This window comes from Muntiacus reevesi, chromosome 5 (assembly GCF_963930625.1).
Source record: "Muntiacus reevesi chromosome 5, mMunRee1.1, whole genome shotgun sequence".
NCBI classification, from domain to species: Eukaryota; Metazoa; Chordata; class Mammalia; order Artiodactyla; family Cervidae; genus Muntiacus; species Muntiacus reevesi.
The window spans coordinates 3149153-3176498 of record NC_089253.1 but is presented as its reverse complement, the minus strand read 5'-3'; the positions used below and the strand labels follow the sequence as shown (position 1 = coordinate 3176498).

General features: G+C 42.4%; 1 protein-coding gene and 1 pseudogene across 2 annotated transcripts in view; both read left to right on the top strand.

Moving 5' to 3' along the window:
* The window catches only part of LOC136168686 (septin-2-like), a 28815-nt pseudogene extending 20341 nt beyond the window's left edge, over positions 1–8474 (top strand).
* FAT3 (FAT atypical cadherin 3) overlaps positions 1–27346 on the top strand; it is a 624278-nt gene that overhangs the window by 100349 nt on the left and 496583 nt on the right. The gene's annotated exons all lie outside the window — the stretch shown is intronic.

Sequence of the window (27346 nt, the reverse complement as noted above, 5' to 3'; positions counted from 1 at the left end):
TGGAGGGGTGCCTGTCCACATTTCACAGTGCCTGTGCCTAAGAATTTAATATTTTTTTTAACTTTTGATGTGTTATTTTGTATGAAGTACCTTAGCATTTACATTTCATTGTGATGTTATACTTTATATTTTGTGAGGTAAACTGTCCATTTTCCTTCTTCTTCCACTTTAGGTAACCACTAACACTAGAATTGGTTCCCAGGGACCAGTCAGCACTTATAGTTAGTAGCTAGATTTGGTTTGACTGGCCTAACCGACTAATCATGATTTACTTCCAGAACATACAGATTTCTGAGAATGATCCTGAGCAGTAGAGACATGAACACAGAAGGATGAGCTGTCTGGTTATAAGTCCATTTCTCACCAAACTATGGCACCTGCTTTCCTGCCTTACTTTTGTTTGAGCACAACATCCAAAACTGGTTTTGCTGCTATAACTCCATACTGTTAATTCATCTGCACATTATCTGTTTACCAAATGAAAAGAAATCTAATTAGATACATGTTTATACTTCAATAGCTTTTTTAAAAACAGGTTGTTAGGGGTGAGTTTTTTAACAAGTCTTTCAATTCTGAGGTCATTTTTTTAAACCATTATGCAGAAAACTCACCACAAACCACATTTGATAGAGTTCTACATGAAAACCCATGAGCTGCCATTTTCATGTCACAGATAAGATTCTTACCTATGCGGTGAGAGTCAGTAAACTCTTTGTACTCAACTCCAGGGCTGAGGCCATGCAGGAAGGAAGGGAGATGGTGACGTGGAGAAGCGCTGAGCTCCAGGGCTGAGGACACCCAGGAAGGAAGGGAGATGGTGACAGCTGGCCAGGTGCACTGCAGAAAGCCATCTGGTGTTCTCCCGACTGCCCTTTGACTGTTGACTGATTTCGAGTGCTCAAGAGCTATAGGTTTAGGTGCATTGTACAGTTTTCTCCAAGAAGTGTTCCATGACCTGAGGGTACCTCCATGCAGGGCCAGTTATTTGGGTTATTTTGGCATTTATCAACTATGCTAGTAAAAGCTGTTTTTTTAAAAAGGGGGTGGGGTGGCAGTACTGGAAAGCGGTAGACATAGTAAGCCCCGTGCAGTCTACTTAGGGCCAGCTGCCACCTAATGGATGCATGGGTGTGGGTGGGCCTACACTTTCAAATCCCCTTTTGTTTTGCTGACCCAATCTAAATACCTTTGCTAATAGGTAATTGCTTTTTTACTAAGAGATAAAACTTTACCTATAAAAATGTATTTTGAAAACTTATTTTACACAGCAATTTTGTGTCCATTGAAACTAACCTTTTACCAATAAAGCACTATTGTTTAGATATTAAAAAAAAAAGATTACAGCAGAGAAGAGATTTTCTAAAAAGCATGTAAAGTTGCTGTAGTACTATGATGGGAACAAGGATCCACAGGGGTGGTGCTGTAATGACACTGATTCAGTTAATGCTAAAGGAGACAAGCGCATATCAGTTCTTTGATGGAAATAGCTAACAAGAGGGCAGGTGATAACTTCCCTATAAACATCCACTGTGGTAACCTTAAATTGATGTCCTTGTTTTATTGTTGATCTCTACCCACTACCACTCACATCACTGCTCATTAGCTGTCTTCTCACCCAGAATAAGTCAGCTTTGAGAAGATGTGAACGTTAGGAAATTAATCAAAAGATATCCTTAGAGCCTGGGCTCAGTGAATCAGTCAGAGTAAGAGAAATTATTGCTCAAATGCTGCATTTCATACTGTTCACTAATAAAAATAAATGCTATAAATTATTTATTATGTACCACAGTGTACTGTGTACGTTAGGCCAGGCAAAATGTTGTTTCCACTTTCTTTGGATTTTTTAATTGTGCTAATCAAATTTCAGGTTCTCTGGTTCTAAATGGAAGATTCATCTTTTTTGTCTCTTTGCAGTCCAAGTAAACACTAGAGTCATTTCCCAAAACATTAAAAAAAAAAAAAAGTCCCTTAAGACACTTAAAAAGAAAAAAAAGGATAAAAATGACATGTGAGCAAATGAGTCTAAAAATCACTAGCCACATCTTTTTTGAGTATCAAATTTCATATCAAGTAGAGCAGTAGCTCAGAGAAATCTTGCACCAAAGAACTTTTTCTTATTTCAGCTTACACTTTTACTTTTCAACTTGTTCAACTCACTTTTGCTTATTCAACATAAGAATTATACATAAATAGCTAACATTTATTGACCAGGACTCTTGTCCAGGGTATTATTTTATTGCCTATCCCAATTTTATTTCACTGTAACACATATTAACTGTCTGATAAACCATCAAATGATCACCCATTTAAGGGAAACAAAATGTTGTACACCATGTATGACTTGTGAACCTCATGGTCTGAATCAGCACTATCCAATAGATAGATAGTAGATCCAGTAGATAGACAGTCACACTACGTGATTTTTAGTTTTCTGGTTAAATGCGCCAAAAAAAAAAAAAAAAAAAGAACTCAGGTAAAAATAATTTTAATAATAGATTCTACTAACCTACTGGGCTTCCTTGATGACTCAGACAGCAAAGAATCTGTCTGCAACTCAGGAGATCTGGGTTCGATCCTTGGGTTGGGAAGACCCCCTAGAAAAGGAAATGGCAACCCACTCCAGCATTCTTGCCTGGAGAATTCCATGGACAGAGGAGCCTGGTGGACTACAGTCCATGGGGTCACAAAGAGTCAGAGATGACTGAACGACTAACACTTTCACTTCACTTATTAACCTAGTGGTTATATTAATCTTAAAAATATCAAAGTTATATTAAAGTATCTTGTTAAAGGTACCGTACATTTTTACCATTTTTTCCTACTCAGTCTTCAACATCCAGAGCGTGTTTTGCACTTATACATTCTGCGGTTCAGACAGCCCCACATCAAGCACTCAGGAGCGCACGTGACCGGTGGCCACTGTTCCGAAGGATGCGGGTCCTTCCCAACGTGGCCTCGGTGGGAAGTCTTCCTGAGCTTGTTTCCAGGAGTTCTGTGTGACCAGTTCTCCTTGACTCCCATCCACTCATCTGGAATGCGGATCAGTTGATAAGAGACCTGTAGGCACACATTTTCTATTTCTTTGATTGTTTCAGTTACATTCAGCTCCAGTATCAAGTTTTCCCAACGGAGAGGGAGCATGATTGGGTAAATCTTCATGAGTTAATGAAAATCAGCAGGAAGACATCCATAAACCTCGTTTAACCTTGTCAGGATAACATTTAATTTTACTTAGGGTAGGCCCTTGAGTATGTTGGAAGCCTGACAGACAGTTGGATGTGCAATTTTAAAGAAAGGTATTTTGCTGGAATGTTGTTCTGGTCTTTGAGGGCTAGAAAAATTTCAAATGCAGTATAATTTAAGCAAGTATGTGTGTATGTATTTATTAGAAAATAGCCGATAATAGTCATAGACAAGCTTTCTTTCTGTTTTCCATGGGCCAAGCCCTATTAATAGTCATTATCTCTTTTAATTGTTACCGGTCTATTCATTGCTTCATTGTATAGATAAGAAAGCTAAGGCTTAGTCAGGGTAGGGGATTCTGACCGATCTTCCACCACGGTGAGTTTTGTTCAGCGCTGGAGCTCGTGCTGTCACAGAACCTGGGATCCATGCGTGCTCTTCATTCAGGAATGCACAACCTCCCAGGATCTGAATGGAAGCTGAGTTAGGATGGCTGTAGACCAACTACTACACGAGAATGTGCTTTGGGGCACATCTCTGAGTATCCTTGACACTAGAGTGTTAAAATACTTTCTTCCTTTCTGTCAATGTGACGGTTATAACATTTATTTTCTAAAAATCAGGGAGTAGTTTGAACTTAGGCTGGGAGAGTCAAGATAATTCTCTGAGTCTACTCTCAGTTTATCCAGGCCCTGCAATTTCAACATGATGACTCTCTCTGTTACCAGAAATTGTGGCTCTGACAAGCTCCTGCTGCAGTCACTTCATTAATCTTTCTCTGCCAGGACACCTGTTCACTACTGTGCAGTGTCGGCTGATATCACGCGGTAATTATGTTGTTAATTCATGGGCTGATGTTTTCCAGACTGAAGCATGGCTTCCTGTAGGCAGTGATCTGGGAAATCAAATCGAGGAAAACATTGACAGTTTGCTTCTGCCAGCTTGGGAATATGGTGTGAGTTTGGGTGGAAAGAATTTCATTTTGTGAGTGTGGCGTTTTTCATTGGGGCTACTATTCAGCACAAATTCTGTTAACGGACTGGTGGTACAAATCATGAATTCTCGAGTGAGATGACCTAAACAGAGCTAGGATCTAAACTCTGGCTCCACTCCTTAGTTTGCGATCTTGAAATTACCTACCCTGCATGGTGGAAGGATACCTGTATCCCAATAAATACTCAATAAATTTTAACTTTTATTATTATTTAGCAAATATATATCAATGCCTACTCTTAATTAGCAACACAAAAAAGCTTCTTGAAGAAATAATGCTCTAGTTCAGCTATATATAAATAAGTAGAGATAATATAGAGGCTTTCCTGGTGGCTCAGATGGTAAAGAATCTGCCTGCAGTGCAGGAGACCTGGGTTTTATCCCTGGTCGGGAAGATCCTCTGGAGAAGGGAATGGCAACCCACTCCAATATTCTTGCATGGAGAATTCCATGGAAAGAAGAGCCTGCTGAATTACAGTCCATCGGGTCACAAAGAGTTGGCACTACTGAACGACTAACTTTACAAACACATGCACAGATAAGATAGAAGTGTATTATAGATGGGGAAACAAGGCTTTGTGTGGTCTTGTGTGGGTTGGACCCTTGGGCTGTGTTGTTGTTTAGTCGCTAAGTTGTGTCTGACTCTTTTGTAACCTCATGGACTGTAGCCCTCCTGGCTCCTCTGTCCATGGGATTCTCCAGGCAAGAATACTGGAGTGGGTTGCCATTCCCTTCTCCAGGGGATCTTCCGGACCCAGGGATCAAACTCACACTTCGTGCATTGGCAGGTGGGTTCTTTACTACTGAGCCACCAGGAAAGTGCCCTTGGGCTCTGAGAATCACAGATGAGATTTTTACCCTTTCAGTCCTATGTGATTCTGTAAAACCTGGACCTGACTCTTGCCTCTACTACTTCTTCATTGAGTGACCCTGGGCAAATTTCTCCACCACTTGGTTCCTTCATCTAAAAAGCATAGAAATAAAAATATCTACTTCATAGGGTCTCTATAAGTATTAAATAAGTGGAACATATCAAGCACCTGAAGTAGTACCTTTCTCTTGGTAAACAGGAGTAATAATTATTACTCCTGAGTAAATAACATTATTATTACTTGTGAAAATTATAGCTTCTCTGGGGATGCGAACCTAGCATATGAAAGGATAAGTAAGCTATGATTCATTACCACATGTGTGGTATAATTTGTAATCAAAAACAGTAATTTCCAACTTTTTCACCCCAACTTTTTCACCTCCTTATCATTCCCTCCTCTAATAACGGTTAAAATAAAGCCAAACAACAGCACAAAACTTCTTCTTTTCTTATTGTAGAAGCCATAAGTGCAGATAGTAAACAAATTATAAAAATAATAAGCAAAGTGATGGGGAACATTGAAATCCATGATCACACTACTCAGAGATAAGTGTGGTTAATACTTTGACATATAGCTCTTCATATCTTTGTCTTGGTATGTGCATATATAAATTGTCTAAAAATGGAATTGTACTATGCATCTTGTTTACAATCTATTTTTATCATTAGTGGGTAAATTTTTATCTGTTAATGTTTCTCAACAACAAACGTTACTTAATGACTACATACTATTCTGTTGTATGGATGCACTGGAATTCATTCAATCAACCCCCACTTCTGAGCATTTGGTGCTTTTTCTGTGCATGTGCCCTGGCAAATAGCACCGTGATGAAACTGTCTTATGACTAAAGAGCATATAGCTCTTTCCAGTGTTTGCCTTGGACTAAAGCGCAGAGGATGGTCATGGTATGCAGCTAGGAGGTGAGGGCCAAGGCAGAACTGTCACCACTTTCTGGACAGAGGAGGAAGAAGTGCAGGCCTGTTCCAGGAAGCAGATCTAAGAGTAAGGGCAGGCGGAGTAAAGGATATGATATAGGCAAGAGGCAAGGCAAGTGAACCCGGAGATCCTGCAGATGAGGACTAGAACGACCTTCCGTTAGCAGCACAGACTTTCTCTGTGTTGCCCGCTGCTGGAGCCCTTGTCTCTGTGACGCTGTGGCCCTGTGCCCCGAGCCGTCAGAGAAGGTCCAAAAGCTGCGTGAGTGGGGGCACCCGGGAAACCTCCTTGAAGTAGACACGGTGGGTGATGAATATGATGTATAAATCCTAACAGGTCAAGAGGAAATGTGAGAGTGTTTCACATGGGAATACCACACCGATCGCCTGGTGTGGCTTCCACCTGTGAGCTTTGAGAAGCTGGCTCTGCAGGTGGGTGGCCGTGACCACTCCTCGGAGCTTCTGGTACTACATGTGAGCTCCTTTGCAGTGAGGACCAGGCCCAACTTGCATGCCCAGAGAAATGGGAGAGAATTACTGATAGATGGATATCAGTGTCCTTGCCTTAAAAAAATCATCAAAAGGACCTCATCTAGAGGGCTTCCCTGGGGGTCCAGTGGTTAAGACTCTTCACTCCCAATGCAGGAGGCCCAGGTTCCGTCACTGGTCAGGGAACTGGATCCTGCCTGGTCACCTGAGAGCCCACGTGTGCTGCTGCAGCCAGGACCCAGTGCAGCAAGATACATTTTTTAAAAAATATACTTTAAAAAAGACCTCATCCAAATTAGTCTGATCTCCCAGAACAGCACTCTACTTAATATAATTTTACATTAAAATCGGGTTTCCCAGGTGGCTCAGTGGTAAAGGGTCTGCCTGCCAATGCAGAAGACACAGGTTTGATCCCTGGGGCGGGAAGATCCCCTGGAGCAGGAAATGGCAACCCACTCCAGTATTCTTGCCTGGAAAGTCCAGAAGGTCTTTTTGGACAGAGGGTCGCAAAAGAGTCGGCATGACTTAGTGATTAAATAACAACATCATGATGAGCAAACTGAAACATCGTATTAGAGCATTGGGTCAGAATTAAGCCAGCAGTTTACTTACCTCTCACGGAGACAGGTAAGAGAAAAAGCATCACCTTCTTCTCCAAAGCCTCTTACTTATCACCAGAAGAAAACCCCTAGTTTTCCCCCAGATACTGCCTTTTGTTAGGTGGTTTCCAATTTTCTTCTTCCATGGTAAACAATGCTATAAGACTGTGGTATTCCAGGTCGGTTGTTCTAACTATTTTAACTAATGGAATTTTATTGTATTTTTGCCGTAGGGATTTGAAGCAGTGGGTAGAACCATACAGGGCTTAACTGATAAATAATAAATGCCACAATGCCCATTAATCTATATTTGGAAGCAGCATTTCCCTTGCCCTTTCCAGGTTCTGACATTTACTTGTACACTTTGTCCCTGACTATGTAGGTTTATACAGTTGCCTTTTCTGTGGAATCATTTTCTTTATTTAAATTTTTTTTAGACTTTTTATTCTGGATTGTACTATAGCTGATTAATGGGCTTCCTTAAAGAATCCACCTGCCAACGTAGGATACATGGGTTCGATGCCTGGGTTCAGGAAGATCCCCTGGAGAAGGAAATGGCAACCAACTCCATTGTTCTTGCCTGGGAAATCCCATGGCCAGAGGAGCCTGGCGGGCTACAGTCCATGGGGTTGCAAAAGAGTCAGACACGACTTAGCAAGTAAACAGCAACAAATAGTTGAATAACAAGGTTGTGACAACTTCAGGTGCACCTCAAAGGGACTCAGCAATACATAAACATGTATCCTTTCTCCTCCAACTCACCTCTCATCCAGGCTGCCACGTAACATTGAGCAGAGTTCCATGTGCTATACAGCAGGTCCTTGATGGTTATCCATTTTAAATATTAGCAGTGTGTACCTGTCCATCCCAGACTTCCTAACTATTCCTTCTCCTCAGCAACTAAGTCTGTGAGTCTGTTTCTCATTTGTAAATAAGTTCATTTCTATGATTTCTTCTTAAGGAATACTTTTTTTTTTTTTTAATTTCCACAAGCTGTAATGTATACACCACTTACTCAGTAGGGAAGAAAGTTCATATGAGTGAGGGCGAACTTGTCTTCTGTGTTTTGCCATGAAAATTGAGAAGTCCAGTACTGCCTCTGCTCCCCTATCTTTTTCTGCCACTGCCCTTCCCAGCTGCAGCAGAGAGACTTTTCATCTGTGTCCCTCACCCTAAGTGGTGCAGACCATTGTGACTGTCCTCTGAAAGACAGCACTTTTTCATTGGCTTTCCCAGGGGTGTTTTCGGTGTTTGGCTTTTTTATATGGTGTGATGTCCTACTCGGGGAACTGACAAGCGGCAGCAGCACTTTGCACCGTCTGGACTCTGAACAGACTGCCGGACAGCTGAGCCCGGCCCGAGGAGGACACAGGAGTCCTTGCACTGATTCCACCAGCCTTTAGCCCATTGCTTTCATCCAGCAAAATTCATCAACCAGCATTGCGCCTGCCTTCTGGGGTCCAAGCGCAGGCCCTTGATGACTGCTCGCTACACTTGAATTGAAGCAGCATTTGCAACTATTTATCATCATGTGTTGAGACGGTTGGTTACAGATCCCCATATTAAGATGACATTGGTTGACAACCTTGACGTGCAGACTGCCCTCTGTTCCAGTCCTGTGACCCTCCATGCAGGGGTCTGCTGGGGCGTGGCTCCATCTGTCCCACGCAGGGCACGGACCTGTTAGAGCGCAGCCGGGCTCCGACTGACGCCTGAATGGGGTGGTGCTGGCGCGTGATTGCGCCGCAGGGTGCGTGCTCTGCCCCATGGCCCGCGGCTTCAGAAACCACTTCACACGTGGAGGGTTCCCAGCACCCCGTCACCCATGGGGTCTTCCAGTTGGTCCTGACAGCTGCTCCCGTAGTGCTGAGGAGGCAAAGAACATTGAATGAGGGAACATGCGGGGCTTTGGGGGCCTGGCTCCCCTCCTGGCCGGCTCTGCAGCTTGGGGGAAACCACAGCGCATCTCTGAGCTTGAGTTGTCTTCAGTGTTATAGCCACAGGACTCCATGCATGGCTGTTTTATGGGCTGTTGTCAGCTCCCATTAAATAAGCTCCTCATGTCCTTGGAAATGCTAACTTCCCCATCTGCTCCTGAAAGAGAGGAGGGGCTTGGAAGTATTTGACGATGGAATGAACTGAAAGTACTACATAGATTGTTTTGGTCAAACCTTTTCAAATTCTAGCAGATAGGGTCTCATTGCCTTCCTGCTTATTTGAGGGGAGAGCGAGTGCCCCACTCGTTTAACTAGGGGAACAGTCAACACTGGTGTGATGTCACCATGCATTTCTCTGGCCAAACATCAAACCCACGTTTCCCTGGGGGTCCAGAGGATCAGGAATGGGAAGTTGGCTGGTGCAGGGATGTGTTTCTGCCGTTGCTTCAAGTGCTAGTTGATCTTGAACTTTTCATGCCTGATCTGCAAGCCTGGAGGTCCTTCAAAGTGTGACACTAAACAAGAAGAGCTATGGTAGTGCAACACAAAGAAAAAATATGTTTTGCTTTGTTTTGTCTTTAGCCCAGGGTTTATTGCTGCCAGAGACCTACTTCTCAACCAGCTTTGAAAAGCAGCTGTTGTCTGTCTTCCTTTTGCCTCCAGTGATGCCTGTCTTGGATACTTGGGCACAGCTTAATTTTAGCAGTGCTCTGTAAAGTGAGTCCTGGGAAATGGATTTTGAATCTCTTTTAGAGGTTCGAGAAATGGAAGCGTAAATATTGAATCCACACATTAAAGAGAGAATAGATAATTAAGCTCTTGTCTGTTCCCGGCAGCTTGTTGATGTGTTTTTATTTTCTAGTTAATGAGTGATGTGTTTCAGAGGGAGGTGCCGTTTGGGAAATCAGGTCTCTGCTGAATCACAGCACTGATCCATTCATTGTTTTGTTCCACTTGGGTCTGACTGACCCACAGGCAGGCTGCAGGGCTGGACTAATTATGCAGCTGTCAGAATCACAGAAATAAATGGGCTGGGAGTGCTGCTGCCTTATCTGGGAGTGTTTGTGGGTTTGGATCTCACTTTTTTATAGTGATCTTTTAGCAGGTGAGAGAGCACTCAAGTGAAATTGAAAAGTGTCTGAAAACAGTATTAGAAAGTATATCCTTCTGTGTTTAGGGTCCCATGATACAGAGCATATTGCTACCAGTTCAAAGGAACCATTGCTAGTGAGACAAATAGATGAAATGTAGAATCACACTGCAAGGCAGTGACCTTTATACACTGCAGAAACATGCTCATTCACACACAGGACACATGTACCCAGTATTTCTCCTCTCATTAGATACATGTTATGGATGTTGTAAAGGTAAAGCATTATATTATAGGTACATAGGGCTTCCTGGGTGACGCTAGTGGTGAAGAACCTGCTTGCCAATGCAGGAGACACAAGAGACTTGGGTTCCATCCCTGAGTGGGGCAGATCCCCTACAGGAGGGCATGGCAGCCCACTCCAGTAGTCTTGCCTGGGGAAGTCCACGGACGGAGGAGCCTGGTGGGCTACAGCCCATGGGACTGCAAGAGTCAGACACCACTGAAGCACCTTAGCATGCACACACCCATAGATACATTATGGGAAACTTCATGATTCAGGGTGTTTCTCTGTGAATAAGGGAGGGAATGCCTGAGAAGCCATCACCAGTGCCTTGCACATACATTGTGAGGTCACCCAGAAACCAAACAGCAGGTTCTTTTTGTTCTGAGCTGTAAGGACGGGAAAAATGTTTCAAGAGCTGTGCCATGCCTCACCATACTGTGTTGAAGGAGCAATCAGTAATACCGATCTTGTCTTTATTTAGAATTTCGATACTTTGTTTATCATTAAAAACGTTGCCTTAGGACAGTGTCTGTCTAGATTATGGTGGTTTTTTGGGCACCCTCTGAAGTTTCATAACTGGGACAGGTCCCTTGCTGGCCTCACCCTAATCCTGGTCCCTTGGAGGGTCCTTTGAATCTTCTTAGAAGACAAGAACACAGACACAGGAGCCTCCTTGGTGCTGGCCCGGCTGCCTGCCACCGTTGCCTCTCTCCAATGGGCCTGGTTGTGAGATAGTAACCGAATCGGAGTGTAGTCCTCACGTCCATAGAGTTAATGGTCTGGAAGTAATGACAGACAAAATCAGATTAAACACATTTATAAAATCAGAGTAAACCCATTTATAAAAATTAGAGTAAGCACATTTATAAAAATTAGAGTAAACACATTCATAATTTGTTTTTACAAAATGCAAAGCACTATTTTTAAAAAACGAGCATGGTGATGTGAAAATGAACGGGGGTTGTGAGGATGCAGACTGTCTTTTGGAGCAGAGTTGGGAACGGCCCCATGGGGATGGGGGCTGGCACCCAGATCAAGGCCTGAGGAGGGGATGACCGAGTTGGGAGGGGACCCCGAGCGGGGACGCTGGTGGGTGGAGAGCTAGCTTTAAGGGGAAACAGAAGGCGGTCTTTTCAGAGCCCTGAGCGGGGCCTGGAGTCTGAGGCACAGGCCAGAAGGTTCAGGTCGGAAGTGGAGGTCAGGACAGGCTGCGGTGTAAGGTCACCTCCTCTGAGACACAGGCGCCCTCCTCGTGGTGCGCCCGCCGCTCCCTTCACGGCACTCTTGCAGCCTTGTTGTTGCTCAGTCACCGAGTCGTGTCCTGCTCTTTGCCACCCTGTGGACGGCAGCACGCCGGGCTTCCCTGTCCTTCACTCTCTCCGGGAGCTTGCTCAAACTCAGGTCCGTTGAGTCGGTGATGCCATCCAACTGTCTCATCCTGTCGCCCCCTGCTTCTCATGACAGTGTCGTGGGTACTTTTTCATGTGCCTAGTCCAGAAACTCCACAAGGACAAGGAATGTGACTTAATTGTTCACTGCTATTTCTTGTATCTACTCAGAGCTCTTTGAGCATTCTGACTTAACTAATCCTTAGTGCTCAGGAATACATGCTGGTAGCCAGAGATTAATCTGGCTGAGAATAAAACCAGGAAGCCCCTTGATGTACTCCCTTGGGACTGAGGGTATCAGTCTGCCAAAAAAAAAAAAAAAGGTTTGGGACTCAGGAAAACTCTTAGCTATATCACTGAGAGCCTTAGGACAAGAACCCCATACTCCCAATTCCATGAGTATTTTTACATTGCATACATTTTTTTTTTTTCATTCTCTTTCCCTTGGCTTATAAAGCAAATGCCTGCTCACCTTAGCTTTAAGATTGAGATTCATCATCCTTCTGTGTTTAGAAACAGCAGAGGAAAGCCAAGCAGATGAACAAACAGCAAGGGGAGGAGAGAAGCCCGGGGAATGTGGAAGACCATGTCGAGAAGTTCTGAGATGTGCAGCCTCCTCCCTCTTGATTCTCAGGGGAAATCTAGGATGCTCTGTGCATGTTTTACCCAGAATAATTCCTTTGTTCATGCTGGAGAGTTCCAAATCTAAATTATTAATTAGCTTTCAAGTTTGAACGTCCTGATGCTGCAGTGACTGACTCTTCTTTGTAAATACTTTTCATTAAGAACTGTGTTTTATAGCCAAGATGTAGAAACAACTGAAGTGTCTGTCAGCATTGGGCAAAGAATGATGGGCAAAGAAAATGTAGGAGACCCTGATGCTGGGAAAGGTTGAAGGCAGGAGGAGAAGGAAATGACAGAGGACCAGATGGTTGGATGGCATGACTGACTCAATGGACATGAGTTGGAGTAAACTCTGGGCAGTAGTGAAGGACAGGGAAGCCTCGTGCGCTGCATTTCATGGAGTTGCAAAGAGTCAGACATGCCTCGGCCACTGAACATCAACAGCAGTCAGCACCTGGGAGGCCCCAACAATAATATATGTCTCCAGATATAGGCAAGTGTTGGGCTATGGTGAAAGGGATCACCATCAGTGATTATCGTTAACAATACTATGAGGTGTACTTGAAAATCGCTAAGATAATCTTAAAAGTTCTAACTACACATACACATGCATCGTCATTGTTCAGTGACCGCTCAGTCATGAAAGACTCTGCAACCCCATGGATTGCAGCACGCCAGGCTTCCCTGTCCTTCACCATCTCGCGGAGCCTGCTCAAACTCATGTGCATTGAGTCAGTGATGCCATCCAACCATCTCATCCTCTGTCGTCCCCTTCTCCTCCTGCCTTCAATCTTTCCAAGCATCAGGGTCTTTTCTAACAAGTCAGCTCTTCCCATCAAGTGGCCAAAATACTGGAGCTTCAGCTTCAGCATCAGTCCTTCCAATGGATATGCAGGATTGATTTCCTTTAGGATGGACTGGTTTGGTCTCCCTGCTGGCCACGGGACTGTTGGAGAGTCTTCTCCAGCATCACAGTATAAAAGCATCAGTTCCTCGGCGCTCAGCCTTCTTTATGGTCCAACTCTCTCACATCCACACATGACTACCGGAAAAACCATAGCTTTGACAATATGGACCTTTGTTGGTTAAGTAATGTCTCTGCTTTTTAATGTGCTATGTAGGTTTGTCATAGCTGTTCTTCCAAGGAGTAAGCATCTTTTAATTTCATGGCTGCAGTCAGCATCTACAGTGATTTTGGAGCCCAGAAAAATAAAGTCTGTCACTGTTTCCATTGTTCCACTGTTCCATTGTTTCCCCTTCTATTTGCCATGAAGTAATGGGACCAGATGCCAAGATCTTTTAAATGTTAAATTTTAAGCTAGTTTTTTCAAAGTTGTGTGTGTGTGTGTGTGTGTGTGTGTGTACACACATACTTGTTGTTGTTCAGTCTCCCAGTCATGTCCAACTCTTTGTGTCCCCATGGACTGCAGCATGCCCGACCTCACTGTCCCTGATCACTTCCCAAATTTTGCTTAAGTTCATATCCATTGCTTCAGTGATGCCATCCAGCCTTCTCATCCTCTAACGCTCTCTTCTCCTGCCCTCAGTTTTTCCTGGCATTAAGGACTTTTCCAACGAGTCAGCTGTTCACATCGACCAAAATACTGGAGTTTTAGCTTTATCATCGTCATTCCAATGAGTATTCAGAGTTGATTTCCTGTAAGAGTGAATGGATTGATCTCCTTGCTGTCCAAGTGACTCTCAGGATTCTTTGCCAACACCAGAGTTCAAGGACATCAATTCTTTGGTGTTCTGCCTACTTTACAGTTCAGCTCTCACAAGCATACATGACCACTGGGAAGACCATAGCCTTGACTATACTTTATATACTTTTTACTATATATAACTTTATATATATATATTTATACTTTATATATTTCATACTATACTTGACTATACTTTGTCGGCAGAATAATGTCTCTGCTTTTCAAGACACTGTCTAGGTTTGTCATAGTTTTCCTGCCAAGAAGCAGTTGTCTCCTGATTTCATGGCTGCAGTCACCATCCACAGTAATTTTAGAGCCCAAGTAGAGGAAATCTGTCCCTACTTACACCTTTTCCCCTTCTATTTGCCATGAAGTAATGGGACCAGATGCCATGATCTTAGTTTTTTTTTTAATATTTTCTTTCACTCTCCCCCTTCACCCTCATTAAGAGGCTCTTTAGTTCCTCTTTGCTTTCTGCCATTAGAATGGTTTCATCCGAGTTTCTGACGCTGTTGATGTTTCTCCCACCTGTCTTGATTCCAGCTTGTAGCTCATCCAGCCCGGCATTTCTCACGGTGTGCTCAGCACATAGGTTAAACAAACAGGGTGGCAGCAGACAGCCCTGTTGCACTCCTTTCTCAATCCCGAAGCAGTCAGGTCATCAGCTGGTGAACCAATCACACACACATACACACACACAAAACAGAACTATGTGAGCTGATGGGTTTGTTAACTAACCCTATCGTGGTAATCATTTCACAATATAAATATGTCAGATCATCAGCTGTATACTTTAAATCTACATTTCTCATATTCCAGTTGTGCCTCAATAAAGCTGGAAGTAGGGAGAATTGTTTTAGAAATTGAAATTCCAATATGACATATTAGGTTAAAAGATTGCTTGTTTTATTCCCTGGCCAGCAAAACTTCCAACACCTTATGCTCTGTTTTGTCTCAGAAAGAAATACAATTTCCCTGCAACCAAATCTGTTGTCCATTTGGCATCTCTTAATGCCCTTTATTTTTTCCCTTCATAAGCACACGCTGGTGTCTGCTGAGAACTGTGCTAATTAAGCGCCCAGAACTACAAGTCCCTTGGACTATGGAGAGACCCCACCAGTGGGGGCTGGCTGGGGGTCGAGGACAGAGGGTGATTTGATGTGCTTCTGAAGCTCTGTAGTGTGAGAACTTTATTTTTCATGGGTATTTGGGGAAGCTTCACAGAAGAGCAAACATTTGTGCCAGCACTTGAAAGGTGCCTAACGAATGTATACAAGTTTATATGTTGTTTAGTCACTAAGTCCTGTCTGACTCTTTTGCAACCTCATGGGCTGTAGCCCACCAGGCCCCTCTGTCCATGGGATTCTGCAGGCAAGAACACTGGAGTGGGTTGCCATGCCCTCCTCCAGAGGATCTTCCCGGCCCAGGGATTGAAACTGCATCTCCTGTGGCTCCTGTGTTGCAGGCAGATTCTTTACCGCTGAGCCAGTCAGTGAAGCCCTGAATAAGCAAATAAGTACTTCTGAATATTTCTCAGACTATTCCAAGCCTTAATCTCAGGCTCCAATTTCTGTTTAAAGTTATTTCTTAGGAATGTTGAAATATCTGTAGCGCATAAAGCTTGCCTGACTTAACTCTCCTCATAAGAAATAGAAATGCGCTCGGACCTGTTTGAGAAGACAATGCCGTTTTAAACCCTGAGAGCTAATGAGAAGGCCAAAGCACACATTTGATAAGCTTTGTCATCTTTTTGTCTGCAGATCATAGACCTTGCATTTTAATTTACTGTACATAATGCTTCCTTAATGAGTTCCAGTGGATGGCCATTGAAAAACATGCTGGAGCAGCTGCAGACATGATTATGGGGGGAGGGGTGGGAGGAGGAAGCATTTATTTGATTTATGTGATACACAGTTAGGGTACCTAATATTTGCAGCCAGGGTACAATAGCGGCAAGGGAAAAAATCTTCAGTATTACTCTGGACAGGAGAAAGGTGCTAAATCAATTTACTTTTTCCTGTACGTGTGAAAAATACTAATTGCAAGCTAATTGAATTGCATTTTCAATGTTGTCTTGCTAGACTATGGTTTGCTTTATGCCAGAAAGTTCATATTAAGCCAGTATAATTATCAGAATTATTTTTAAAGTGAAAATTGAATTGAGTCTTCCTAGTACTGATTTTGGCTTTGTTTTAAAGCTCTGCCTTCAAAACTAAATTGTGGCTTGGTGAAGAAAAGAGAAAGGACTGGGGATGATTCCTAAGAGTAAGACAAGAAGAAAGTCACAGATGTAATTGCCACAAATACAGGCACCAGTTATAGGGCTTTAGTGTTAGTGAATGTTGAAAATCACTTTCATGTATATTACCTCATTGAAGTCTGCTGACTGTTCTGCACAAGAGGTATTATTGTTCTCATCTTCCAGATGAGGAAACCAAGGTTTTACTAGCTTAATTAATTTGTCCGAGGTAGGAGTGCTAACTGTGATTTGAACTCTGATTCTCTTAACTTTGGTTTCATTTTTAAGGGTAATAATACTTGTGCTTGGAACATCATTGTCTCAAAAAGTCGTTTTTTGGAAGTATTTACTAACTTAGAGAGTACTATGCAAGTAGACATACAGGGGGATGATTACTGTTATCAATTGTACAGTTAAACCAGAGGGTGGGAGCACAGAATGGACAACAAGCAACCGGAAACCTAAAATCTCGGGGTTTATATAGGCATACCTCAGAGATGCTGCAGGTTCAGACCACTGCAATAAAATAAAAGCTGCAGTAAAGTGACTCACAATTTTTCTGATGCCCCAGATGCATATGAAACTTGTGTTTTTACTATGCTACAGTCTATTAAGGGCTTCCCAGATGACTCAGTGGGTAAAGGACCTATCTGCCATGCAGGAGACATGGGTTTGATTCCTGGGTTGGGAAGATCCCCTGGAGGAGGGTATGGCACTCCAGTATTCTTGTCTAGAGAATCCCATGGACAGAGGAGACTGGTGGGCTATAGAGCATAGGGTCGCAAAGAGTCGGACATGACCGAGCAACTGAGCACACATGCTCATAGTCTATTGAGTGTGCAATAACATTATGTCTAAGAAACAATATACTTGTCTCAGTTACACAATACTTTATTTCTGGAACTTGCCTGGTCATGCAGTGACTAGACTCAATGCTCGCAAGGCAGGGGGCCTGGGTTCGATCCTTGGTCAGGGACGTAGACCCCACATGCCACAACTAAGAGTTTGCATGGTGCAGCTAAAGCCTGAAGATCTTCTGTGCCACAGCTAAGACCTTGCACAGTCAAATAAATAAATAAAAATACATTTAAAAATTCCTTTATTTCTCAAATACACCATCTGACAAAGCAGGGTTGCCAGAAAACATCAATTAGTAAAACATGCAATAAATGAAGTATGCTTATGTATAAATAAGAGGAAAATCATTCCTGGATGTTGAGTCATTAGATTTTATCTCTCGGTTCTGAAAATGTGATTCAAATCTATTGCTTGTGCACTCAGCATTCCTCGCCTTGTCTCCATCACGCCATGCACTCGTCATGGGCACGTCGCCCCATCTGTGACTCGTTTCCTAACGTCTTTTGACATTTATGACTCTCCTCTTCTCTTTTGTGAATGTACACATAGAGACTCGCACACACCTTGGGGACCCTGTGGTTATTATCTTGCTTTTTCTATTAATCCTTCCCTTCCTTGGGTTAATGAGAAGAGTCATGATCTCAGCTTCAATTTCTCTTCTGTGAAAAGAAGCCAACCCATGATGACTTTGCTCATCAGTCCTCCATGCACTTACCCCCTGGCCTCTGCATAAGTTGGTTAATCACGTCTGCGTGTGTCCACGGCTTGGCAGTCACAGGTTTGGTCCTTTTGTTACTCTGTCAGTTCTTCCAGGCTGTGCCTGTATCCTGTGCCCCGGATGAACCTCAGACTTGATGATGAATATTGTTGAGGGTCACCTGACCACGTGCCTCTAATATGGAGGCGAGTGCAACACTATTTTTAAACGTTTGCTGAGGTTTCACTGTTTCTCCAACCCTAGGGCTGCAGTACTAACTTCCTTCTTCCCTATTAGAACAAAGAAAAATAAACTGATAACAGAGGTCCATTATCCAGTATCCAAAGCCATGGGGCCAGCCAGGTGTGTTTCAGAATTCAGAATTTCCCATAATTTTTTTTTAGGACTTTTTTTTTCCATTTATTTTTATTAGTTGGAAGCTAATTACTTTACAATATTGTAGTGGTTTTTGCTATACATGGACATGAATCAGCCATGAATTTACATGTGTTCCCCATCCCGATCCCCCCTCCTGCCTCCCTCTCCGTCCCAACCATCTGGGTCTTCCCAGTGCACCAGCCCTGAGCACTTGTCTCATGCATCCAACCTGGGCTGGTGGTCTGTTTCACCCTTGATAGTATACTTGTTTCAATGCTGTTCTCCCTGAACATCCCACCCTCGCCTTCTCCCACAGAGTCCAAAAGTCTGTTATGTACATCTGTGTCTCTTTTTCTGTTTTGCATATAGGGTTATTGTTACCATCTTTTTAAATTCCATATATATGTGTTAGTATGCTGTAATGTTCTTTATCTTTCTGGCTTACTTCACTCTGTGTAATGGGCTCCAGGTTCATCCATCTCATTAGAACTGATTCAAATGAATTCTTTTTAACGGCTGAGTAATATTCCATGGTGTATATGTACCACAGCTTTCTTATCCATTCGTCTGCTGATGGGCATCTAGGTTGCTTCCATGTCCTGGCTATTATAAACAGTGCTGTGATGAACATTGGGGTGCACGTGTCTCTTTCAGATCTGGTTTCCTCAGTGTGTATGCCCAGAAGTGGGATTGCTGGGTCATATGGCAGTTCTCTTTACAGTTTTTTAAGGAGTCTCCACACTGTTCTCCATAGCGACTGTACTAGTTTGCATTCCCACCAACAGTGTAAGAGGGTTCCCTTTTCTCCACACCCTCTCCAGCATTTATTGCTTGCAGACTTTTGGATAGCAGCCATTCTGATTTGTGTGAAATGGTACCTCATTGAGGTTTTGATTTGCATTTCTCTGATAATGAGTGATGTTGAGCATCTTTTCATGTGTTTGTTAGCCATCTGTATGTCTTCTTTGGAGAAATGTCTGTTTAGTTCTTTGGCCCGTTTTTTGATTGGGTCATTTTGAAAGGCAACGAGAGGACATTTACTGTAATGTTTACATAACATCTTCAGCTGGATGCAGGGTAGTAGCTTGTAATCAAATACTTGAATATTTCCGCAGCAAAAAAATATGGAGAATGACATTGGTGGGCTGAATATAATAGCCTCACATTGGGCTAGGTTGTGTTTAATCATGAAATGATTTCTGGTTCACTAACGTTTTGCAGTTTAAAAGAGTTTTCGAACATTTTGGGATTTTAGAATTGTGGATGTACCAGAGATCATAGCCCTGCACTGACAGAGGGCTAACTGTATAAAGCATTCTCCATGCCACATGCCTTGTTATAGAAATTTGACTTTCTCTTCTTTAGTTAGAAAGCGGTACATGTTTTCTCACAATAAAATGCACCAGATTAAAACATGGCTGACCTTCCTTGGTGCTTCATAGACTTTTACAGACTGTGTTTATTTGCCGGCACTGGGCCTTAGTGGTGGCACTCGGGGTCCTTAGCTGCAGCATGTGGGACTGCATTCCCTGACCCAGACCCCTGCCTCCGGAGCTCCGAGTCTTTGCCACTAGATCCCCAGGAAAGTCCTGATGCTTCATAAAGATCATCGAAGCCTGAGAAAGTTTTCCTGTCCTATACACTATTTCTTATAGAGTCTATAAGGTACCAGCTCTCAATATTTTCAGAAGAGGGATACACCAAAACTCCCCCATTTTTCCCTTTGAGAGATGGAGATAAGATCAGCAAAGACCAACAGTGTGTGGAGAGAGTGGGTGGATTTAGAGACCTGTATCAATCTTTACACATAGTGTTTCTTTGATGGTCATTTCTTTTTCTTGGATGTGAGGCATACCCAAGCTACCAAGGTGTCTCATCATCCCAAAGTCATCTTCAAATGGATTGACTTTTAATGCTGAATGATAATTTCTCAGCATGATTTCACTGTCTATTAGGGTCATAGCTTAACGAACCATAAGGCTGATCAAGGTCATTGTATATGTTAGAGATGATTAAAAGAGAACAGGCAGGCATGTGGGATCTTGATTGTTTCATTCAAAACCCCCAAATTGTTCAGGAACTCATAAATTAGCCCTGTTTAATGTTTATGAAGATAATTAGGGAAAGATTGCTTCAAAGTAATAACTGTTATAAAAACGAGACCTTTTTAAAACCTTGATTTATAAAGCACTTATTTGCCTTCAAGAATTTTGGGGGCTGATTTATAAGCTGATTCACCATCTGTCTCTTCTTGGCAAAACAAAGGAGATACTATTTTAGGAGATAGATTAAAATATTAATTGTATATTTTACATGAACAAGAATCCAGGGGAGCTGGGATTTGCCTATGACCGTGGGTGACTCCTTTTTGTAAAGTATCTTAAATTGTTCTACCTTGTGATCATTTAAGATGAAAAATAAATATATTCTAAATAGAAAAAGTAAAGCTTGAAGCCCAACTGTGTTGCTAGTAAGCTTTTAATCAAAGCTTTTAGAGTTTTGTTTAGTTTACATGGTGTGCTGTGCTGTCTTTAGTTGCTCAGTTGTGTCTGACTCTTGGTGACCCCGTGGACTGTAGCCCGCCAGGCTCCTCTGTCCATGGGGATTCTCCAGGTAAGAATCCTGCAGTGGGTTGCCATGCCCTCCTCCAGGAGATCTTCCTGGCCCTGGAATCGAACCCAGGTCTCCTGCATCGCAGGCAGATTCTTTACCCTCTGAGCCACCAGGAAAGCCCTTAGTTTACATGGTGTGGCAGTTAAATATCCAGGATATATTATCCAGTGATGTTCCAATTCCGTTTGCAGAAGAAACCACTATATTCCAGATTCATATATTCCCCTTTTTGACTGCCCCAAACATGCTGCCTATGATGTTTATTCTCATTATTTCTAAAGGTCCAATAGCCATGAATGATTAATACTATGTTGTTATCCGCTTTTCTTATGATGAGTAATTGAGTCCAAAGAGGTTGAGAAACATGCCCAAGGCTGATTCGAGTCTGACCCCGAAGAATGTTCTCTCTCTGCCTTTCCATATTTGACTTTGATTCTTTCAAAATCCAGGTAACTATAAACAAAGGTTTCATAAACTGAAGATAGTTACGTTGGTGGTTCACACCATCTGATTTCCGGTCTAGGCGTTTTACAGTCAGCCTTTTCATCCTGTGTTGTTGACTTCTAGCATCAGCTGCATGAAGTGTACCTCTAAGCCTCAAAACCCAGTTCTAGCTGTATTTTCTACTTAAATCTGGCTTGGCTCCCCTCAGACTGTCCTCAAATGTAAGCATAGACATAGAAACCATATGCCTACCCCATGAGTGGGGTACAAATTGCCTTTTTCATCCTTTGTCTGTTTGTCTTAATTGTCTCATCTGTCTTACTTAGATTGTAAATCTTTTGGGAAACACTCGGCCCTCTGTACATGGAACCCACAGAACTTCTCGGGTTATTATTTTCCATTAGGTGAGACAGCAGTAATCCAAGGGTGATTAGTTTCAGTGGGTTTGGCTGAAATATCTGGTCTTAGGAACAGAAGTCACGCCTACGTGTACACACTGGTCTTATTTGTAGTTTCCAGTGGTCTTTGCAATCTGGTGCTTTTCAAGGTTGTCTCAGATTAATTTTCTTCCTGATCATCCAATTTTGAAAGAGTCTCTCCATTATATTTATATGCATAACTTTAAGAAACTATTTGATTACCATATCCTTTATAGAAATTTTGGGAAAAAGAAGACAGTGCAGTGATCACATGGTAATATTTTTACTTGAGAATTTTTGCAACCTGCTTCTCCCATTTAATTTTAACATTCTTCAGTTCAGTTCAGTCGCTCAGTCATGTCCGACTCTTTGTGACCCCATGAATTGCAGCACACCAAGCCTCCCTGTCCATCACCAACTCCTGGAGTCCACCCAAACCCACGTCCATCGAGTCAGTGATGCCATCCAACCAACTCATCCTCTGTCGTCCCCTTCTCCTCCTGCCCTCAATCTTTCCCAGCATCAGGGTCTTTTCAAATGAGTCAGCTCTCCACATCAGGTGGCCAAAATATTGGAGTTTCAGCCTCAATATTAGTCCCTCCAATGAATACCCAGGACTGATCTCCTTTAGAATGGAGTGGTTGGATCTCCTTGCAGTCCAAGGGACTCTCAAGAGTCTTCTCCAACACCACAGTTCAAAAGCATCAATTCTTTGGCACTCAGCTATCTTTATTGTCCAACTCTCAAATCCATACATGACCACTGGAAAAGCCAAAGCCTTGGCTAGACTTTGTTGACAAAGTAGTGTCTCTGCTTTTTAATATGCTGTCTAGGTGGGTCATAACTTTCCTTCCAAGGAGTAAGCGTCTTTTAATTTCATGGCTGCAGTCACCATCTGCAGTGATTTTGGAGCCTGAAAAATAAAGTCTGTCACTGTTTCCACTGTTCCCCCATCTATTTGCCATGAAGTGATGGGACCGGATGCCATGATCTTAGTTTTCTGAATGTTGAGCTTTAGCCAACTTTTTCACTCTCCTCTTTCACTTTCATCAAGAGGCTCTTTAGTTCTTCTTCACTCTCTGCCATAAGGGTGGTGTCATCTGAATATCTGAAGTTACTGATATTTCTCCTAGCTTTCATCTACACCTTAAATATTCTTCTAAAAATGTCAGTTTTAATGTCTGTATGATAGTCTGTTTTATGCATATGCCAATTCCTTTTTTGTTATGGGAGAATTTTATATTTTTATGGCTATTACTTAAATAGATTGCATGTAAGTTTTATTATTACAGTGTTTTGGTGAGCATCTTTAAATAGGCTAAATCTTTAAATATACTTTTATTACTTTTTTACTTTTAAGTAATTATGTGTAATTATTGGGTTAAAAGATAGGAGCATGTTTAATACCTTTAAAGGTCTTAAAATCCATATGTAATAATAATTTATTTTTTGTAAGATTTTTGAATGATAGATTAGTATCAACATGTGAAAAGAAACTACAAAAACATAGTCCAGTGGAAAAATTGTCAAATGTCTCACTCAAGCATTTTACAGAAGAATAAGGCAAATGGTCAGCGAACATGAAAAGATACTTGCCATCCCTCGTAATCAGGAAAACAAATTAAAATTGCCAGAACCATTTCACACCTATCAGCTTCGCAAAAATTAAATTTGGCTCTAACCAAGTGACATTGAGTCTGTGAAGTAAAGAGACACTCATGCGCTGCTGGGGAGGGTGTAAATTGTTTCAACAACTTTGGACAACAATTCAACAATATGTTTAGTAAAGAAGAATTGAGAATGCACTGGTGATGCAATGATGCTTCTCATTATTGGAGAAAACTCTCCTAAAATTGCACGGAAGCTTATTATAGTGTTGCTTCTGGTTGCAACAGAATGGGGACATCTAAAAAGTCCATTTCTGAAAGAATGGATCAACACTGTGCAGTGTACTTAATCAATAGAGTATCATATAGATGTGAAATGAATAAAGCAAAGCTATTTTATCAGCACAAATAAATCTCAAAAAACGTACTGTTGATGGAAAAAAGAGGATACAAGAGACCCAGCTTTTGGCATTTTACGTATATCATTTAGATAATATTTAAAACAAACACAGCATCAATTTACATTATTTTTGGAGTTATTCACATGGAGTAAATATATTAAAAAGCATGTATGAAAATGAGATATAAAAGCAGTGATGTATGGAGGGTTATGGAGTGTGATTTTAATTATATCTGTAGAGTTTTAGCTCTTAAGCTAAATAAGCAGTATATACCAACAGTGTATATATTATTTCACTACACTTTTTCATGTTCTGAAGTATAAATGAACAATTTTTATGTTCACCATTAGAATGGTGGTTATCCATTCCCCCTATATTTTCCAATACCGATAGCAGCTCCAATTCTGATGGCAGTTTGGGAATCTGATCTCTGTAGCTTAATTTTGAATATTATTTATACCAATCATGAAGGTTTGAACTGACATTCTCTAGTCTGTCTTGTGATAACCAATAAGTGATTGAAGACTCTGACAAGAGTCAGAGGTATTTTCAAAGGCAATGGAACAAATTTTTATCTGCAAAAAAATTAACTGGCCCTTGGTTAGACATCCAGATTGTTTCCAGCTAAGCTAATGATGCAAGTCAACACATGTTTTTGAGTATGTGTGATGTACAACATACATCACATACACTGTGAGCCTTCCTTGCAACTGAATTTTCTGAATAAAAATTGAACTACTAACACCTTTTCAGAGTCTGAATCCACTCTTCAGTATAAATGCAATGCAACTGTCAGGGCTTCCAGACTGCCTGCCACCCTCTTACTCAGCTCTCACTTAGCAGGCTGGATCATGCTTCTTAGAAGCTGGTCATTCTTCCATTCACTGGTGACTTCCAGATTGTTCTTTCTGCATGTTTGACACTTTCTTTACTCTTTATATGCTTGGTAAGCCCTACTTATCCCTTAAGATTTAACATAGAAGGCAATTTCTAGGGACAGTCTTCCCTGATCCTCATCTCTCCTGAGTACTCCTGGGTCCCTGTGAATATCCACATCTACAGCCTTCGGTCCTCAAGTGTGACTCTCGGTGCATCTATCTCCCGCATTAGGCTTATAACCTGCTTAGGATCAGAGACTGTGTTCTTCATGTTTGTAGACTTAGTTGATGCAGTGCTTACCATAGAGCAGGTGCTCAGTAAATGTTTGTTAACTTAATTGGAATCAGCAGTCATCTCAGTCATGTGTGTGTGTGTCTGTGTGTGTGCGTGAAGACGGTTATTCAGGAAGTAGGGTGGAGAGAGGGTAAAAGAGAGAAAGATGGAGTTAGTTAAACACTGTCTTATATTTTCACCTCTTCTATCCGTCTCTGGTATTTGATCCTTTTCCACTGGGATCCTTTTTCCATTGACTGCAATTATTTTGAAGCTTTATCCAGTCATTGGAATATTATTGTTGTTGTTATTGTTTAGCTGCTAGGTCGTGTCTGACTCTTTGTGACCCCATGGACTGTAGCCCACCAGGCTCCTCTGTCCATGGGGTTCTCCAGGCAGGACTACTGGAGCGGGTTGCCATTTCCTTCTCCAGGGGATCTTCCTGACCCAGAGATCAAACCTCTGTCTCCTGCATTGCAGGTGGTTTCTTTGCCGCTGAACCACACAGAAAGCCTCGAGTATTGGAATAATTTGGTTTAACTTCACTTGCATGTTTAGTAAGCACAGTTTTGATTCCTGCATTGTAGTCATCAGTACAGACAGACATAGATTGCAGAGGGCTTATACCTGGGACAAAGCCTGGTAAATCTCTCCAAGTGCTTGTGAGACATTTGCTTTGATCGGTTTTGCCCCGAAGTTAAATACTAACTCCTAACCCCGAGTGTCCCAGGAAGAATGTATTTTATGCCTCATACAAGAGATAGGAGGACTTGGGTCAGCAAATCCTCTTACAGAGAAGACACTGTGTGAACATCAGGGCTGACTAGAAACTTAGAACATTTTTTTTTTTTTAGGTTAAAAAAATATGCCATTCCCTATAGTCCTAGTCCAGAAAGATTTGGGTTCTCCATGGGTCTTTTGTGTAGAAAGATTGTTAAAAAAGCGATCTCCTCAGGTATCCATGGGGCTTTTTTTTATCTATTGCTGTCACTTAATGCTCTTGTCAAGACACTTCTGCTGCCAGCATGCTTGTGGAGCTGCAAATCACAAACATCGCATGGGTACCGTGTTGTGGAGTGATGTTAACGCAGACCAGAGGTCATGATGTTCGATTGTCGGGAGATAAAGGAGTGGTCTTCTTTCCCTTTGGGATGGAAGGTTCTTCTAGACTACCCCAGCGACCTCCAATAAACCCTACCCTGAGGCACACTCCTCTGATTTCCCACCACAAGTGCAGGTATAACGCTTTGTACAACAGGGGATCCTAAACCAGCTAATGAGTTATCATATTTTCTCTTCTGACAACACATTTCTTTATCAGAAATGTGTTGCCAGGAGGAGATGTAGTAGATATACAAATATGTTTCCTAAAAAGAGCATGCATAAAATATTGGGTTAGTCAAAAAGTCCTTTCAGGTTTATCTGTTCATTTATAGAAAAACCCAAACGAAGTTTTTGACTAACCCAATATAAAGATTAAGAACCTGCCTGCAATGCAGGAGATGCCAGAGATATGGGTTTGATTCCTGAGTTGGGAAGATTCCCTGGAGGAGGGCGCGGCAACCCACTCCAGTGTTCTTGCCTGGAGAGTCCCATGGACAGAGGAGCCTGGCGGGCCACAGTCCGCAGGGCTGCACAGAGCTGGGCATGACTGAAGTGGCTGAGCACAGTCCTCAGCACTATAAAGATGAATGAAGAACAGGCTAACTCCTGTGATGGCCTCTACAGCCTAATTCTGCGAGTAGTGAGAATCTGATAGTAGTGAGGTGGGCGCAGATTCTGCCTTAACCAGTCAGAGCTCATGGATTGAGCGTGTGTTCTGTGTGCTGGGAACCAGGAGTGATGGATTAGATGCCGTCTCTGCCCATGTGGCCAGGACAAGAGGCCTTAGACACGGGCTCAGAGGATGGGCGGGCATCTCAGTGAGAAGAGCGCATGCTGGACGCTTCGAGAGTGGTGACTGCTGTAACCTCGGGGGCCTTGGGAAGGCCACCTGAGACAGAAATCAGAGATCAAAGCTGAACTCTGAAGTTACCAAGTGAAGCGGGAAAGCAGAGCGTGTTTCTTTCCATTTGGGTCATGTCGAGGTGAAGACTGATTTTAGGTTACTCCGAGGCTGGAGACACAGGAAGAAACCAGGAAGTGAAGATGCCTACACACGTGCTTTGCTGCCTCTGAGATCTCATCTTACTCACTGACTCTGTTATGAGCAGTGATGTCATCTCAGTGGCCCATACATGGAAGGCCTCATAGGTGTATCACCTTTCTTAGATGTCCAGGGATCTTCAGGAATTCCCCCTTCTCGATAGCCCCCCGGATATGGATAGCTGTTTTTAGACCTTACTACTGTAGGTCTTGTTTAAAGGCTATTTTTTACCATTTTCATGGCATGGTCCTTGAGTGTGAAGGGTGTGTCTTCCTTTTAGTTCTGGGATT